Here is a 9,788-nt window from a genome sequence, read left to right as displayed (position 1 = left end):
CACATAGAATATGTAGATACTAATTAGGAGGATTAAACATGAGCTAATTACAAAACCAATTGCACATATGGAGGCTAATTCATGAGACGAATCTATTAAACCTAATTAGTCCATGATTTGATAGTGTGATGCTACAGTAAATATGTGCTAATCATGAATTAATTAGGCTTAATAGATTTGTCTTGCGAATTAGCCTCCATTGTCTTGCGAATTAGCCTCCATCTGTGCAATTGGTTTTGTACTTAGTCTATGTTTAATACTCCTAATCAGTATCTAAACATTCGATGTGACAAGACTAAACTTTAGTCCGTGGAACCAAACACCCCTTTAGACAACTATGAGCGGAGAGCACGCCGCCGCAGCCGGATTCTTCACCGGCGACACTCGCAAGTGCCTGACGAGTGGGAGAGGGTGAAGTCGTGGGGGTGATTCGCACCTCCCACGCGCTTTCCACCCATGCACGGCCGAGAGGTAGGTGGAGTAGGCACAAATTCCGACAGCGTCCGCGACCACCAGAAGGCAGGGGGACAGCGCGCCGGCTGCTGAAGGATGCACGCCCGCCGATGGGATGTGGACGAAGCACCCTTCTGACAAACCGAGGTGAACCCTGCTAGGGATTTGGGGATTTTAGGGGTCAGCTTATTTTGGGGATTTTAGGGTTTGATTGGGGATAGGGGGTTGAGGTAGGCGGGGGAGAGAGGTGGGCGATGACGCCTATGAATGATTTTTGCTAGATTATATGCACTAGCAACATTTTTCCGTGGATTAGGCTTGCTCCACTGGCAATTTGTTCTTGTGGAGGGTAGCAATTTAATGCAGAGATGAATTATACCACATGTAAAATTTTTTGTACTGCCCATTTGTTCTTTTGTGGAGGGGGGTAGCAGTTATATATGCAGAGAGAAATATACCACATGTAAAAAAATTTCCCACTGCCTATTTTTGTTCTTTCTGTTGAGATACACACCACCAATTCATATGTGGAAAATGATTTTTAAAGGGGAAAGCTGTCATGGAAAGCAACTTTGTTATGCGGCCGGATATATACAGCGCTGCTTCTGCATGTGGTGGTGATATATTCTTATGCAGATGCAACCAGGCAGCATGTGACTGTAATTTAGTAATTTTTAACTATTCATCTAGTAATTTGACTGTCATGCAGTAGTTTGACACTGGCTAAATCATGCCTGGGGAACAAAATTTATTCAGTAATCTATGCACACAAGCATAATGTAGCAATCTATGCACACAAGCAACAAATTCATTCATTAATCTTAGCTGCATAAGCATGATGTAGTCTTTTTTTTCTTTTATTTGCATGTTTTTGGCCAGCATACCAGCTTTTTCGGCTTATTTTTCTTAACTATTCATCTAATTGGCTCATTCAAGTTATAGCAGCAGAGCAGACTAGAAGGCATATGGGGTAGTAGCAATTTAATTTGGGCTTTTCCAGAATAAGCATTAACTAATTTACATTTTTGATCCATCTTTTTCATGTTAACTTTTTTCAGCACGGCAAACAAGCGAAGGCAGCACCAAAAAGACATACTAGAAAGCATGAGCACAGAAAGGTTGAAACTGTTAATGCTATGTTAATGCTATGAAGAGGAAAGAAGTGGGAAGGGTAGGCGATGTAAAACTTTAAAGGGGAAAGTCCGAATGGAAGAAGGTGATCAACTGAAAAGGCGACCAGATAAGTTAACAATGAACTAAGGAACACACACAACCCATGTGACTGCCAGTTGAATAATGCCACTCTTTTTTTCTTTGCGGCGAACTGAATTTTTATTTTTTTCACAGGATGTCATGGAGAAAGGATCCGCTAGCAAACTCATCACCATCAACCAAGGGTTGAACAATGATCACAAAAAAGCTATCGAGATGTTGGTTTCGAAGGCCTGTTGAAAATTCAATGTAAGTATCTTGGTTTAATCCTATAAGCCTTCTCGATCAATCTCTATAGATCTTAATGCCCAGAATATATGCCGCTTCCCCTAAGTTCTTCATTGAAAAATTATTTTTCAGTGAAGTATTTACGGACTCAAGCATAGGAATATTATTTCCAATGAGCAATATGTCATCCACATATAAGATTACAAATACTACAGAGCTCCCACTAACCTTATTGTAAACACAAGACTCTTCTTCGTTCTTTGTGAAGCCAAACCCTTTGACCACTTCATCAAAACGAATGTTCCAACTCCTAGATGCCGCTGAGCATGATGATGGTGTTCGGTCGTGGCAACTGTGCACGTTGGGGGGGAGACGATTGACCCAGTTGTCCTGCTTATGGCCCGTGGGACACGAGCATTGTGTCCCTGTCGCTGGATACGCGGGGGGCGAGAATGGGCGGAGCTCCCTCCTGTACTGGGCGACGCATGCCATGAGTGCCTTACGACGAATCAGGGGGAGCCACGACCATTGTAGCTTGTGCGGTCGTGGCTACAATGTTCCGCCTGGGTACTTGTGGCGGTCACGTCGAGGGACACAGGCGCCTTTCTGCGCGCCAGAGCCGTGAAGCATTTATGGCAAAATCAGTGAGGGGTCCACGAGATTCGCGCCCTCGTCTGCCAGTCCGCGCTCGAGGTGGATACTTATCTTGTGGGCCTGGATGAGTCCGACCCCCCACGCCCGGGGTCAGGCGAGACGGAGTCTTGCGGCGAGGGGTTGGGCGCTCCCGACCCTAGGACCGCGGGTTGGGCGAGGCGGAGTTTTGCGGCGAGGGGTCGGGCGCTCCCGACCCTGGGATCACGGGTCGGGTGAGGCAGAGTTCTGCCATCGAGGGGTCGGGAGTGTCCGACCCCGGGGCCCTGGGTCGGTTGAGATGGAGTAGGATGTTCTCTGCCTCTGCTGGGTCGGCGGTAATCGTTATTACCGCAGGTGGGCCTGGGCCTTCATGATTGTTGCTTTAAGGGGCATTAGGGGGTCGTTAATATTTCCCCCCAACAAAGCTCATCTCTCCAAGTTCTCAATTCATACTGGCAGCAATAAGATGTATCATGACCTCCATCAAACTTTTTGGTGGAGTGGAATGAAACCAGAAATTGCGCGCTATGTCTCTGAGTGCGACACGTGTCAACGGGTTAAGGCAAGTCACTTGAAGGTAACAGGTACCTTGCAACCCCTACCTATTCCATATTGGAAATGGGAAGACATCAGTATGGATTTCATTGTTGGATTGCCCCCTACCTCTCAATGACATGACTCCATTTGGGTTATTGTGGACCGCCTCACCAAATCTGCACACTTTCTTCCTGTTCACACCACCTACACGGCCAAGAAATATGTAGAGTTATACCTCGACCGCATTGTTTCCCTGCACGGTGTACCAAGGATGATCATATCTGATCGAGGTGTCCAATTTGTAGCACGTTTTTGGGAACAATTACAAACTTCACTTGGCACCAAGCTAATCCGTAGCTCAACATATCACCCTCAAACAGATGGTGAGACAGAGAGAGTGAATCAAATCCTAGAAGATATGCTACGAGCTTGTGTCATCCATTATGACAGGAATCTAGATAGATGCTTACCATTGGCAGAGTTCTCTTACAACAACAGCTACCAAGCTAGATTGAAGATGGCACCATTTGAAGCCTTGTATGGTCGGAGGTGTCGGACACCCTTAAATTGGTCACAAATTTGGGGAAAGACAAACTTATGGTCCTAATCTAGTAGTAGAAGCCGAAGAGCAAGTTAGGGTGATTCAAGCCAATCTCAAGGCAACCAAATCTCAACAAAAGAGCTATTCTGACAAAAGGAGGAGACCCCTTGTGGCGGATCCACTTCGGATTTACTTGGTTAAACATGATTTAGCCGCATAATACGCGACGCTCATGCCTAAACCGAGTAAACACGAAGTGCCGTCGGATTTCATCCGATTTAACCACTTGAACAGGACCGAATAGCAAACCCACACGAAGGTGAGCGGTTCTAGAGAATACAACAAGTCCACTGAGTTAACAAATTAACCATTTAGTTTGGCCATAAAAATAACATCAGAGTTTTACAAGGTTCAGCAAAAAACAACAAAAGGTAAAACAACTAGCGGAAGCTAACTCGTCGGGGTCGGACAACCCTGGTGAGGCCAATCGGGACATCAGTGATCCCGCTCCTCGCCGTCCGAGGAGGGATCCCACTCAACCGTCCAACCCGGAGGGAGTTGGGGCAGCCAAGTGCCAACAGAAGGAGTCTCAGAGGCAGCAACTTCACCTGAAAAAGAAGAGCCACAACAAGGCTGAGCTACTAAGCTCAACAAGACTTAACCGACAGGGAGCGCGCTAAACTACCTCTTCTAGACATGCAAGGCTTTTTGGCTGAGGGGTTTGTTTGCCAAAAGCACTAGGTGTATCCCTACTTTCAAGTTTTAGCTCCGGTTCTAAGTTCATTATCCAGTCTAAGTTTGCAATCTATTCTAAGCAACCAAGAACCAACCAAAGGTATATACATCAACAACAAGACCATGTCATCATCAGATTCCTTATTTACTCAGGGTGACATAGCGATCAAGCAGTCTCAAACTGTGAGAGGCAGATGAATCGATTCGAGTTTCTTAACCATGCATGGCGAACCTAATCTCACGACATCCGCGCACCACAGGGGTCGCTTCCTGTGTCGGCCGTCCCCATCAATTCCCAGGCGCGTGTCAGGTCCAAACTTCCCTTGGCATGCAATGCTCCACAGTCCCAGCCTCTACCGTACTGTGACCGCACTTGCACCCACATGATGCACCATGGGAACCTCATTCCAGGGACAGCAGGGGTATAAGTCACGCCCTAGTTCAATCAGGTACTAGGCTTCCCCATCCCATACTAGGTATGAGATTAGTACTTTCAAACACTTGATCACGAACACCACCACTGTCAGGCCTTAGCAAGTTTCATAGACAGACGGGGCGATCAACCGACCACCAAAGAGTTACCCAAAACCCTGCCCCATCCATCATCCTTATAGTTGTAATAGAAGAGAAACAACCAACTCCTACAACTCGCGAGTGACAGGAATCACTTGGCTTTTACCGTTTTCTTTTTTAAGCAAAGCAGCTACTCGGTCCAACAGCTAGTGTTCAGATCAAGGGAGCTAAGTTATGCATCTATGGTTCCAAACAACTCATATACGTAAATGCACAAGCATGTTAAAGAAGGCATGTGCAAGTCTGGTAAAACATAGGGGATTCATGCATCCGGGGCTTGCCTTCGAGCAAGGAGGAGGGAAACTGCTCGTCTTCTTGGGTAGCTTCGGCTTCTGGAGGCAGGAGCTCAGCTACACCTCCATCTTCTGGCACCGGGTGCAACTCGTAGAAGCCGTCGGCGAGATGCAGCTCTACACGAATGCAATGCATGGGTTAGCATTTAGATGGTTATTTCAACAGCAACACTTGCAAGTTTGAGCCCAGAAACTTGCGGCAAGTTACAGAAGGGTGGGGAGGTTCGATGGAGTTGATGGAGATCAAGATGTAAGGGTCGGAGGGGGAGGAACTTATGATCTGGCCCTTAATCTAGAGGAATAGATGTGCTAGGGGTCCTCAGACTTAACGCTGAAAAGTCCCCAAGTTTTACACATACACCCTCGATTCAAAGAAAAAGATACAGCTGAGCCCTCGGGCAAGGCGCAGAAGGATCGGCGGAACAGACAGGGTCGGGCGAGACGAAACCGGGGTCGGGCGGATAGGAGGGGTCGGACGAGGCGAACAAGGGTCGGCAGCTTACCTTCGTCTTACAGAGAAGGCTTCGGCGGAAGGACTAAGGGGCTTGGGACAGCGGCGAGGATGTTCGGCGGTATTCCGGCGGCGGCGGTGCTTCTTGTGGATCACAGCAAGCTCTTGGGCGGCACTGAAAGCAGTGGCTGGTGGATTGGGGAAAGTGGTGTTGCGTGGAGAGGAGAGTTCCTCAGACTTAGGTGGTGGCGCTGTGAGCTCGAACAGGGAGTAAGAGAGAGGGCAGCTAGGGCAAAGGGAAACTCCGGTGGGGCTCCAGCATCCCATTTTATAGCGGCGCGGAAGTGATAAGGGGGAGCGGCGCGAAGGCCGGGGAAGAAACGATGGAGTGCTCTGCCGGGGCGGCGATTGAGCGATGAGGGCGGTGGAGCAGGACTTCGGGGATGACACCGGCGGTCATTGGGCACTGACGTCAGGGCGGCGCAGGCGCGGGTTTGCCGGTGGTTGAGATTTGGCGGAGGTGGGCGTCGTCGTGCGATGGATCTGATGGAAGTGACCAGGAAAACGGCGCTAGAAACAAGAGCGCACAGGTGAGAAGACAGGCGGCTGCGGTCGCGCGGGCGAGCGCGGAGCAACAAATTGTCGGGGCAGAGCTTCTAACAAGGCGGGAAAAGGGGTTGTCACTGCCGCGGTCTGGGTTGGCGGAGGAGGAATTGTCGCGTAGCGAGGACCGAGGCGGCGCGACTGTGGAGAGGTGACGGAAAAGATAGGCGGTATCGGGCTCTGCAGCCGGGATCTGGCGATGTGATGATGGGCGCGGGCGGCGAGGTGCTGCAGAAAGGGTAGCAGAGGAGCTTCTACCGCGATTGGGGAAGGGGGCGCAAGAATCCATCCGGTCGTGGGCCGGCGACGAGGCGGAGCGGCGGACGTCGGAGGAGTTGAGCCACGTGGCTAGGGAACTCTGAAGCGGGCATGCAACTCGAGTGCGCCTATCGCGGGAGATCTGGGGGAAAAGATCTCGTGGGTCCACTGATCAGTTTGGTGGCCCACGACTCGAACTGAAGGGCGACGTTGTGGGATGGCTTAGGAAGATCCGACGGTGGGTTGGGGGTCGGCGGGGTTGGAACTGGGGAGACCACAGCGAGGGGTCGGATCGAAGGGTCGGAAGATCTGGAGGTTGAACACTTAGGCTTGGAAAACTGAGACAGGTGATCAGGGACTCGGATTAAGATTAACGCGAAGGACTTTTATCCGAGGCCGTTACACCCCTGCAGTTTGACATTGGTGATCATGTATATCTCCGAGTCTCCCCGACCAAAGGAGTGCAACGGTTTGGAGTAAAGGGGAAATTGACTTCCCGTTACATTGGCCCTTATGAGATTGTGGAAATCTGCGAACCCGTTGCTTATTGGATCAGACTACCTGAACCGCTCTCAGCCATCCATGACATCTTCCATGTCTCTCAACTGAAGAAATGTGTCTGAGTCCCGACTGAAATCTTGGAGCCGGAACGACTTGAAGTCGAGCCCGACTTGTCCTATGCAGAATATCCTGCCCAAGTCCTCGACCGTAAGGAGAGGTACACCTGACGACAAGTTGTGAAAATGTACAAAATTCTATGGAGTAACCACACGGAAGATGAAGCAACATGGGAAACAAAGGAATATCTAAACAAGCACTTCAGAGGTTTTCTTTTCAGCCAAGGAGGTAAGACCCGCCAACCCCACTAGTTGTCCTTACACCCGAATCTCAAGACAAGATTCTTTTTAAGGGGGGTAGGCTGTAATGACCTAGAATTAAATCAACCGAGTTTAATCTTAAGACAAGTCCCCTAGTCTAGTCAACTCAAACTTCCTTCAGCCATTCTGGCTAAGTCTGCAAAAATCAGCCCAACCTAGCGCCTTAGGGAAGGTTTATCTTTGGAAAGTTGAGCTGAACATCAAGAGATCCCTTTATAGAAGTTGGAGAAAGAAGTTACTACAACAACTTTGTTAATTGGACCTTGGTCAAGTCCCGAAAACCAGTGTTCCCCAAACTTTGGAGCTTTGGATCTCCGAGTCAACCGCGTTTTTGAACTCTGCCAAATTACAAAAGTTGGACCTTAGCCTGTGTTCTACAACTCTTGTGGAGGGAGTCAATGTGGTGCAATTTGGAAAACGGGAGATCCAGAGGCTGGAAAATGGGCCCGGCAAAGGATCTCACGGATCCAACAGCCAGGCAGCGCCAGAGCGTGCATGCACTGCGCTTCAAGCGTTGCCGCCACGTGGCGTGACCTTACCGGCAAGCGTCGCCTCGCCCAGTCGCTGGCCGCGACAAGATGGATCAGCGCGCCTCCTTTCCAGTCGTGCGCAGACGAGCCCTGCAGACCTCTCCGCCCCGTCTCGTCTCGCTCGAGACCTCGCCGGCCGCGCCAGGCGCACTGCCCGCCGCTGCGACCGAAGATTGGCCGCTGCCGCGCCAGTACTGCCTCACCTCCCGCGCGCGTCCACCTTACCCGGATCCCCGGCCGCGCGCCCCAACGCCTTCCGGCCCTTCCGTCACACCTTAGTCGCGCTGCTCGCGTGCGCACCCCGCGACGCTGCCATCTTCGCCAATCACCGCGCAGGCAGTGACAACTCCTTTCCCCCGCCTCGCCAGTAGTGTGCCCCGGCAGAGCCGCTAGTCTGCGCATGCTCACATCACACCACTCGCCCTATCACCTCGCTTGCAGCGCCCCCGACTGCGGTGCACCTACCTCCCTCCTGTCCACCAATACCAGGCCGCCGCACCTAATCCGGCGCTTCACGCGACCAAGCATGCGCTCGACCTCACCAATCCTTCCGCCTGGCAAAACCGCGCTTGCTTGATGCTATCTCCCTTGCCCAATGCCGTAGGATCCTATCCCCGGAGCTCCGCTTCGCCGGCCAATGGAGACGCCGACCAATCGCCGCTGTGACAGAGCACTTCTTCTCCCTCGATCTTATTCTCGCGTCGCTCGAGTTCGTTCACTTCTGCGCAGCTATAAAAAGGGTACCGAAGCCTCTTACGGAGTTCCCTTCACCACCACCGCCCTTTCCTCTTTTTCTTGCTTATTCTTCTCCATCGCACTCACCGCCGCACACTCCTCTGCTTCGTGCTCACGCGCCGCCGCCTGAGCTCTCTGTGGAGCTTCCCCTTCCACCCAACACCGCACCTTGCCGACCTCGCCAGCCGCTTAGCCTTTCTTCCGACCAGCGCTAGAGCTTGCTTGTTGACCACAAGAAGCACCACCACCGCCAAAATGCCATCGTTCCTCGTTCTGCCTCAGCTTGTTTCTTTCCAACCCCAAGACCTCGCCCGTAAGACTGGAGGTAAGCTGCCGACCTTGTCTGTTTTGCCCGACCCCTATCCATCTCACTCGACCCTGTCTGTTTCGCCTGACCCCTGTCGGCCTCGCCCGAGGGCTCGACTGTGTCTTTTTCTTTGGACCAAGGGTATCTGTGTAAAATTCTGAAGACTTCTCTGTGTTAAATCTGAGGATCCCGGTACAGTTATTCCTTAGGTCTAAGGGTCAGATCGTAAGTTTTCCCCGATCCGACTCTTTTATCTTGTTCTAAATCAGCAGAAGATTGGGAAATTCATCTTAAATCGAGGAAAAATCAGAAAAATATGAAATCACTTGGGTTGGAATCCTCTTTTTGAGTAGAATCCAATGAAGTGAGTTTTGCACTTTCCTGTAGTTTTGCTACAGTTTTTGGGCTAAATCCTTTCAAGTGTTGTTGAAATAACCATCTAAGTGTCTGACCCCTTGCATTGTATTTCGTGTAGAGCTGAACCTCGCCGATGGAATGTACGAGCTGCACCCGGTGCCTGAAGACGAAGTTGTAGCTGAGCTGCCTGTAGGAGCTGAAGCCGAGCACCCCGAAGATCAATTTGCTTCCACCTCGCTCAAAGGCAAGCCCCGGAGCATCACCCAATCTTTCTAAACTTGCGCATGCCTTTTGTTGAATGTCTGTGCATTTACGTTACAAGAGTTGTTTGAAAACATAGATGCATGACTTAGTTCCCTTTGATCTGAACACTAGTATGATAGGCCGAGTAGTTGCAATGCTTAAACAAGACTCGGTAAAAGTCGAGTGATTTCCTGTCACTCGCGAGTTATAGGAGCTGCTTG

General features: G+C 50.4%; 1 long non-coding RNA gene across 1 annotated transcript; it reads left to right on the top strand.

The window, feature by feature from the left end:
- Window positions 1–406: 406 nt before the first annotated feature.
- LOC111257827 lies at window positions 407–9,552 on the top strand. The gene is made up of 3 exons (XR_002678385.1): window positions 407–600; window positions 1,512–1,914; window positions 9,443–9,552. It is a non-coding gene; the product is annotated as an uncharacterized LOC111257827 (long non-coding RNA).
- Window positions 9,553–9,788: the final 236 nt, after the last annotated feature.

This window comes from Setaria italica, chromosome VII, assembly GCF_000263155.2.
Source record: "Setaria italica strain Yugu1 chromosome VII, Setaria_italica_v2.0, whole genome shotgun sequence".
Classification (NCBI taxonomy): Eukaryota; Viridiplantae; Streptophyta; class Magnoliopsida; order Poales; family Poaceae; genus Setaria; species Setaria italica.
Note: the sequence above shows the minus strand (reverse complement) of the source record. Positions and strands in the feature narration are given on the sequence as shown.